This window comes from Myotis davidii, unplaced genomic scaffold (genome assembly GCF_000327345.1).
Source record: "Myotis davidii unplaced genomic scaffold, ASM32734v1 scaffold473, whole genome shotgun sequence".
NCBI lineage: Eukaryota > Metazoa > Chordata > Mammalia > Chiroptera > Vespertilionidae > Myotis > Myotis davidii.
In genome coordinates this window covers 1,098,543-1,108,154 of record NW_006284843.1, presented here as the reverse complement: position 1 = coordinate 1,108,154, position 9,612 = coordinate 1,098,543, and the positions used below count along the sequence as shown (strand labels likewise).

Below are 9,612 nucleotides of genomic sequence, written 5' to 3'. Positions count from 1 at the left end.
ATGGAAGTTGAAGCTTCACCCATGGAAAAAGCCAAGGGAAAAGCACTACAGGCAGAAAGAATAATGGGTGAATTCACTCTAATAAGAAAACTCTCAGTGATCAGAGAACACAAAGGGTCAATGGTGGCTGGAGAGGGTGAGAAAGGAGAGGAGCAAAGGATAGGAGTTGAGGTGGGAGATGTATACAGCACCAGATCATGTGGGGACTTGGTAAAAGACTTAGATTTCTTTCCAAATGCAAGTGACAGGCATCATAGTCATATAATCTGATTTATGTTTTAAAAGATCATTCTGGCTGCCTAAACATTACAAATCCCTGTAACCATTTCTAACAGGAATGATTTGCATTGCTTCCCTGAATCCCAGCCCCTCTAAACATGCTCTAGTTTTTCTACATTCTTCTCCAGAAGGCAGCCCAGAGCTGAAGGTGGTGTTTTGAGTGTGATCTCATCATTTCAGAAGAAAGTGAAATAATGACCTCTCTTACCTGGGATGGTCTTCCTCTATTAATGTAGCTGAAGATTAAGATTTCCTGCAAGGTTGGAAATCATATGAAGAAGCCTGTTAGAAATGAAAGTAAGTAAACTCTGAGTGCTTCAAACGGTGGTTCTCAACCTTGCCTGCCCATTAGAGTCACCTGGTGAGCTTTGAAAAAAATCCCTGAAGTCCAGACAACAGCCCAGACCAGTAAGCTCAGAATCTTTGGAGGTAGTCTTTTAAATATCCCCAGGAGCTTTCACTAGGTTACCCAAAGCAGAAAACCATGGCAGAATGGCAAGCCCTGTGTTTCCAAAACTTTAAGGTGCAGACGATCATCTAAGGATCTTGTTAAAATGAATATTCTGATTCCTTGGGTCTGGGGTGGGGCCCAAGAATCTGAATTTCTTAATAGCTTCCAGGTAAACCAGGTACCTCTGCTTCTGGTTTAAGAACAGGAGGGATTAGTCTCCAAATCTGAATCACATGTGCCAGAATTACCTGGAAAGCTCGTTAAGCACATGTTGCTGGACTCCACCCTCAGAGATTCTGATTCAGTGGATCTAAGGCGAGGCCCGAGAATGTGCATTTCTAACAAGCTCTCAGAGTTTGCTGATGCTGCAGGTCCAGGGAGCACACTTTGAGATCCACGCGGCTCTCCAAGGAGGAGGAAGCACATGAACTGTAGTCTCTGATGTTTGCAGCACAGACTTTCTAATTTTGACTTTCATTACCCAGAAAGCTTTTCATCTCTTTTTATTGTCCCCTGAATTTCACCTAGGCACACTGTGATGAATTCCTCCACAGGAAAGTGCTACTGTGAGTTCTCTCTTTCTCGTTTAATGTGACTTTAATGAGGACAGGGATCATATTCCCAGTGTCTAGAGCAGTGCCCAGGACAAAGTAAGGAGTAAATGATGACTCATTGAATGAATGAAAAATGAAGGAAAAGAGAAGACTTTAGGTATCATAATAGTTATTTTCAAGTATTTAAAGAACTGTAACTGGAAAGGAGTTTAGATTGGAATGGCCTCAGGGGCTATCACTAAAATCAAAAGGGGAACATAGATAAGAACTTCATAAAATTGAAAGGCGCCATAGGCAGTAACAGGAAGAAGCAACTTGTCATAAGTGGACAGGTACAAGATTTAGCTGGATGGCATTTGGCAGAGTTGGCAGTGAGTGGACTTGAGCATTTGAAGGCATTTGGTTTTAATGGTCACTAACATCCTATTCAATCTCATGACTCTAAGAGAATGAAAATGGAGGAGGGCTGCTAAGGACAGGTGCACTGTCAATAATGAGAAGAAAGAGCAGACAGCCATACAGCAATGGAGGACAGAAACATTTCAAAAGGTAGGCACAAGACAGGAAAAGAACAATGGAGCCTGATTTTTTGTATGTGTGTGTTAGAGCAAACAGCCCTACACTCATCAGTAGGTCTTAAGGTCATCATTGTATCATTGCACAATATCACAATTAATATTTTTATAGTAACATTTATATTTTTCATTCTTAAAAGTGTGACATATTCACTGTCATTTTTTTATTTTTGGAAAAATATTGTAAATGTTGCATATTTATTTTAATGGCTTTTGAGTATACATTATGTAAGTAATCATTTATGAAACCAATTGTATATGAATATCCTTATAGTAAAATCTTTATGTACCTTTATGATAAAGTAAATTCCAATAATAAAAATATTAGTTCATAAGGTTTTCAGGTATTTCAGGCTTTAATAATTGTTATTTTTAATGATAAATGAGTCATTAATATTTTTTGTTTCAGGAGTCAGGCAAGTAAGTGATTTAGAAATATCCATTCACCAAGGGTTCCATAGTCAAGGGCTCCATAACTATACTCTTTGTCTAAATGTGTGTACGTGGATTCATATCGAATGAATGGAAATGTAATTAGTACTGTAGATAATCTACATATAATCTCATTGGCCTTATTGGCACTGTTCATGCCATCAGTGGAAATGCATTGATATAATTAAGCTTAAGTCTTTCCTAGTAATGAGACAGAGATTAGTGGGCTAAGAGATTTCACTCACTGACCTGTAGAGTATCCATGTATTGAACAGATATTTCAACCTGCACTTCATTTGATATTTAGATTTATTCCTGAGGTTTCCAATTAGCATATTTCATCAGAAGGATTGAGTGGAAATTCCATAGGAAGGCCTGGGGCCTTAAGTAACTAGTGAGAGAATTGTACCAACTAAATATCAAGTAATTTCTATATGGTAGCTCTACCTCACTTTGGGTATTCGGCTGGTTTTTTTTGTTGTTGTTGTTTCTATATGCTGTGTTATCATTAAATTGTTTATCAATGAGCTCAATGCTTACAGCTAATTTGGGCAATTAACTACTGGAATGGTTGATTAGAATCTGACTAATCAATATGTTCACAGCAGTTCAGTTATAGTTTACCCTTGCTACCACCATTTACATTGTTAGAACTTTGGAGGAGGACTTCTTAACTAATTAACATTAAGAAGTCCTCTGGGTCATGATGGAATCATCAGTGGTCTCTCTTAGTCCTCAAATCTTCTGTTACATTTAATTATCTGTATTCTTCATTCCATCTATTCAGTCCTTTGCAAAATTTATTTTTACTTATGTCATCTCCTAAACTTGGCCTTTTTTTTTTTTAACCTCCTATAACTATATGTCTATATCACATTTCGCATTTCCTTTTTTTTTTTTTTTTTTTTTTTACTTTAAGGAACATGGTGGTATGAAGTCAAGATATGATGAAGGGGGACTAAGCATTGACAATTCTTCAGAGATGGTGTGGCTGAAGGGCACAAAGAATAAAATGCATAATGTTCACTGTCAAATAGCTTATTTTCCTGAACTATGACTGTCCTGTTTCCATAGCCCCAAAACTTCAGTCCATACACTAAACTTGTCAGTGGCTAGTGTGAGATTTTTGTGTTTATTATCGTTTTTAATGGAAATGGGATGGTGAGGCAGTCCATAGACTGAACGAAATAATCAGAACTGGTAGAATGAGACAGAGTGATGAAGAAAACATACAATCCTTGGGTATTTGTAGAAATCCCAAGCAGGGCTTCAGATTTCTAGAGGGATTTGAGCCTATGATATTAATTAGGAGACCCCAAATTAACACGTGGTTACAAAATAAGGTGGGGGTGGGAGAAAAAATGAGCTAAGCTCTTGTTTACGTGGGAGGAGGTAAAAGATCAACTTTAGGCATCTGTGGAATCATACTGACATGCAGCTTGAGGGTATACCCATTGTCTGATCATCTGTAGACTAATTCTGACTACAGTATTTACAGTAGTTTCTCATTATTCACAGAAGTGGTATTCTTTAAAGTTGCCTTCAACACTGAGTTAATGAATGCTGAACTAGGGGAAAGCAGGATGAGATCTCTGTGGGCCTCTGGTCACAACATTGATCAGTGTTGTGATTGGTGGATATATAACCTTCTTTTATGTGTGTTTCTGTTTAAAGATACCTTATTTAATGTATAATGTTGATTCGTTAACACTGAACTCATGGCCACCAGTACTAAAACTCATGTCTGATGGAAGCTTATCTTACATGTATATTTTCTCTGTATGTCACATCAAGCCTTCCTGTACTTAGGAACACTAGAAAGAACATTATTAACACTTGGGGGCTATTTTAAACAGCAAAAATAACCAACAAAAAGCACAAAATGTGAAAAATGTGGCACTCAATAGACCACAAAAGGGACGCTTGTTTATAACAGGAGCGGAGACAAGAAGGCAGAATGTCTCCTTGTTCCACCTCAGCTGGGAATGTGGCCATTGGATGACTCAGATTTCTTGCTGCTCTGTGCAGGTCTGTGAATGACTGTGAGAGTGCAGCAATGTTAATTTGGGGGGTTACAAAAATTTTAGCATGTAGATGAATTTTCAAGAATGGAATCCATAAATAATGAGGACTCACGGTATCAGTATGTGCCTAGGACTTGGCAGCCAGAGCAAAATCTTCAATTCCATTTCTAATACTACAAATGAAAAATTAGAATATGATCTTTAATTATATACTTCTATTTAAAACATGGTTAGAGAAAAAAGACTAGCAACTCGGCTTCTTTTAGAGGTTTTGCTTTCATGCAAAATATGCGTCTACTTCAGAAAACTGATGGAACAAATTTCAAAAAAAATGTAAAGCTCAGTAGTTTATAGCTCCATGAGTTCTTTCTGAGTAAAAGTTGTAGAAAGATTTGGAGTAATTTGATCCATTAAAATCAATTTCACTCTATATTTCCAAAAGTCCCAATTGCTTTTTAAATCTGAGCACTTAAAACATCTATGAAACTACAGTAACTACTAACAGAGTATGTAAAATTTGCAATTATTAAAGATTCTTCCTTCATACCCTCAGTTTCAAAGTAAGTCAAACAGTTACCTAACTCAACAATTCAGACTACATTGAATGGAACAAAAATGTAACATTATATTAAAAAACAATTCAGAGACATTAGTGATAAAAAAGATAATTTTAGGTATCTTCAGTAAAAGAATTATATTTTTTCAAACTTTGGCAACCAGAGTCTATCAACTGTTTTGGCATCTCCATCACTCCTTCCCTTTTATTATTCTTGGGCAACCATGATTCATCCATTAAATATTATTTACATAAGGTAAGACTTATTTTAAAAAAAACATATGTGGTATCAGTAGGGTAAGCTGCACAGAAGGATGTAATTAGGCCTTTTTATACACTGTCAGCAAAAGAGTAAGCACAAGACAATTGGATAGTGACTGCATTTTAATGAAGCGCCTTGGTCCTGTGCATGGGCAGCTGTCTGAATGTGGTAGTAAATAGAAGAACTTTTGCCCGGCCAATGTGGCTCAATGGTTGAGCATCAACCTATGAACCAGGAGGTAATGGTTCAATTCCCCCATGCCTGATTGGGGCTCCATCGCCAGTGTGGGACGTGCAGGAGGCAGCCAATCAATGATTCTCTCTCATCATTGATGTTTCTATCTCTCTCTCCCTCTCCCTTCCTCTCTGAAATCAATAAAAACATGTCTTAAAAAATAGAAGAGCCCTAACCGGTTTCGCTCAGTGGATAGAGCATTGGCCTGCAGATTCAAGGGTCCCAGGTTTGATTCCAGTCAAGGGCATGTACCTTGGTTGCAGGTACATTCCCAATAGGGGGTGTGCAGGAGGCAGCTGATCAATGTTTCTTTCTCATTGATGTTTCCAACTCTCTATCCCTCCCCCTTCCTCTCTGTAAAAAATCAATACAATATATTTAAAAAAATAGAAGAATTTTCAATCTGACTAAAGCTTTAAAAAACTCAGGTTTATAGGCACCTAATGAGTGATCAGCATTTCTCTACCAGGGCTGTGGAAGGAAATAACCTGATGGAATGACTGGTGTCTTTCCCTTAGTGGGTACTAGCTCACTCTGTAGGGTTTGTGCCTTCTTTTGTCTAATGGAGCCATGATCTCTTGCTTGGTCTTTCTTTTCTCTAAGGAATGGATGTCTTTAATTTTGTGGTTCCAGGATTAGAAAAACACTCTGTGATATAATATAGATAATAAAGCTACATTAACTAGACCATTTGGGAGCTTGATTTTATAAATGTGGCCTCCTTAGCACTAAGCTTGACCTGAATAAACTCAATGCAGCACCTAATGCTCTTGTCTGCACATGGTCAAAAGTATAAGCAATAAATATTCGTTGACATAAATTGAAGTGAATACAATATATGTATTAAAACATAACAAATTATTTGGAAACACTTCAATCTCAGGTCAAAGTGGTGAGCCACTGCAGCAGCCCGGTGGCTGGAGAGTGTCCAAAAATGGTATTACAATGCTGCAAGGCCCAATACACTGGGGTAGATGTGAGATAATACCATGCATGTGGAAGGCGATGTAAAAGAAGCTGTGAGAAAGTTTCCTGAGAACTGTATAATGACAGGGCGTTTAGCATTAAGAGAGCACTGGGCCTTTCCAAGAGGCAGCAGTTCTTGCCTGAAGAGCAGTGGACAAAATATGAGAAGGATAAATTCTACTTTGGACCATATCTGAAAGAGGTTAGTCCAGAACGAAAAGAAAGAAGAGTGGGCAAAGAAATAATCATGTAATCAAAATATGCGGATGCAGCTGCCCTCAGTATTCTAATGATGTTGGTTAAACCTGAAATGTACAATTTAGAACCACCTGAGCTACAAATATATATTACTTTAAATGCTCATTATTATGAAACTATTTTTTTGTTTGTTTATTTGCTGCTCTTTGGATTATTAGATACTAGACTGGGTGACCAATGAAGCGTTAGCTATGTGAACGGGTTAGACACTAGTTTATTTAGGACTTTTTCTTCTTTTTAAAATATATTTTTATTGATTTGAGAGAGGGAGGAAGAGGGGGAGAGAGAGATAGAAACATCAGTGATGAGAGAGAATCATTGATTGTCTGCCTCCTGCATGCCCCACACTGGGGATTGAACCCACAACCCGAGCTTATGGCCGGACCAGAAATCGACTGTGACCTCCTGGTTCATAGGTTGATGCTCGACCACTGGGCCACACCAGCCGGGCCTATTTGGGACTTTTGATCCATTGGGAGGCAGGATCACACACAGAAGAGTCTTTGGAAGCTCCTTTCAGTAATATAACTATAAGATCTCACTTTATAGATCTCATTTTACCTTATTATTTAGCTAACTCCTTTGTTTCCAGCTTAGAAAGTGGCTTTTTGGTTATTAAGAATAACATTCTTAATAAGCATTCTGGTTGGAGCCTGTCAAATCTAACTGGATCAAGGGCCATAGGGGCTGTTAAAAAATAGTAAAATACAAGGTTTGACTTGGTTAGAAATTGCTTAGAACATTAATCACACTCATCATTTAACTAAATTGTCTACCTCCCTGCTTTATTTCAATCTCCATTCAGTTGTCAATAAAGAGAAAGCATCCTGCAGTACAGTTTATTTTCTACTCGCCTGACTTCCCTTAATGCGTTTTGCGTTGTCTTTGAAAGATAAGTGAAAAAATTGCAATTATTTAAAGGAATAGAGAAACTTCCAGGCCAGATTCTATACTTCCCCTATGTGACCTAGAAAGAGGGCAAACCCATTAATGCAGGATTTGATTTTCTAATAGAAGCCTGGGACTTATCGAAGCAGACATTTGTAAGCAGTCCATTTATTCTTGATAGCCATCGCTCTTGCCTCAGGCCCCTCCCTCACAAATGGCAAGAATAGTTTAACTTTCTTACTTGCAATCAGATGTGATCTACCTTTTTGGGCTCAGCATTGACTCACACTTTCAGTTTTCTACAGAGAGATGATGATCAAGGAAAGGGAGGGATCCAACGTATTACCGAATACTACCATGTGACAAACTATGTTAGACTGTTTTAAGTACATTATCATATTTGATCTGTCCAATAACTTATGGAAATAAAATAGTACTCACATTTTATGGTGAAAAGTTTAAACGCAAAACAATTTGTTATTTGCCAAAAATGATATACTTAGCAAGTGTAGATGGTTGCTATAATTGGGCTCAAAATAAAAACAAAAGCATGGCTTAAGAGGGCCTAGGAAGGAAGCAGAGGGTACAACACTTGAGAGGAATCAAACCTGCATGGAGTCCTGTTGGAAAGTTTGGTCTCTTCCTTTGCAGAATCAGGTGTGTACAATTATCTCTGTCCTTGTTCTTTTTACTAAATTCGTTCCCCTCTCACAACAGGGGAAGTTTTTGTTCATTTAAAGGTCATGTTTTTAAAGTTATTGACCCAGAGTTGTCATTACATTCTTCCTACTTCAAATAGTTTGAGTAGTAAGATAAATATATTATCCATTATTTTACTGCAGAGGTCCCTTAAGTTTCTCACCCCAGATATACACATATACATACAAATATATAAATTGGAAGAAAACTAAAACTTTGATTTAACGTATAAATAACCATAAGATGTATTTGCCTTTGCACACTGCATACCTCAAACCTTGGAATCCATTTGGATACCATCATATAATATATAATACCTTGTGATATACTTGCCTCCATGATGAAAACTTTCTCCCTAAAATATACACGAGTTGAAGTATCTCTACTCTGGAATAGAAGTAGCCCATGTGATAAGGCAGGAGTTTAATCACATAAAACATAGAGTAATGGATATTAAATACAATGGGTAAGTAGAAAAGGCATAAGACAGGTGGGTTCTGGAGAGGGAAGGGATTGAAGTAGAAAACCCCCCTTTGGACCTTTGCCTCACATGCTAGAGGGAAAGGAGCCCAGCAGAGAGGGCTTCTCTAAATGTGGAGCCATTTCCCCAACCAAGGTAGCTCTTCCTAATTCATGCTTCTCCGTGGTCAAGTTTCATGTTACAGGGCACTTCTAGGCTGTGTGGTTTTCCCTGCAGCGGCCACTCAGAAAGCCAGCCATTACAGATTCAGTGTAACATTTCATGCAAATGTGGAAGTGGAGAGAATCACAGAGCAGTATGAGGCATGAGTGGGCCATGAGGGCCATGCAGGCATGGGGATTCACCTGGGACTTCAGCAAATGTGGGGAACTAGTCAATGGTACCAGTAAAGGCAGCTGTGGAGTGGTCCAGGCAGTGATTAGTATTTTTGGAAAGAATGAAGCAATGAGGCATTTTGAGATGGCACACAGGATTGTGTCCAATAAGCAGGACTGTCAAAGTCTCTCTGAGGGTCTTCTCCTCTTAGCCAGGCAGAGAAAGACACAACAGAGAGGAGACCATCTGGGAGGTTTTTATGAGATATGCCTCCAAGACAAACATTACTTCTGCTCACATTCTATTGACTAGAACTCAGCCACATGGCCACATTTACTTGATGGGAGGCTGGGAAATGTAGTATCTATACTAATAAAGAGCTAATATGCTAATGGTCGATATGCCATAATGGGTAATGACAAGGTCGGGTGCGAGACCATCATGTGCAGGAGAGGGCAGGGGAGAGAGCCCATAGAGCCCCCCTCACTAGTCCTAAGCCCCCCACCGCTGGCAATCTGAGTGCCCCGCAGCCCACCTGCCAGGGGAAGGAGCACAGTGCAGCAGGTGGGAGGCTTCCATGCTCTCCTCCTGCCCCGTGAAGGGGCGGAGCCACTGGAGACAGGGTGGAAGATGGAGGT

The 9,612-nt window shown here is 38.9% G+C and overlaps 1 pseudogene; it reads left to right on the top strand.

The window, feature by feature from the left end:
* LOC102774625 lies at positions 1-6,578 on the top strand (annotated as a pseudogene).
* The last annotated feature ends 3,034 nt before the right edge of the window (positions 6,579-9,612 follow it).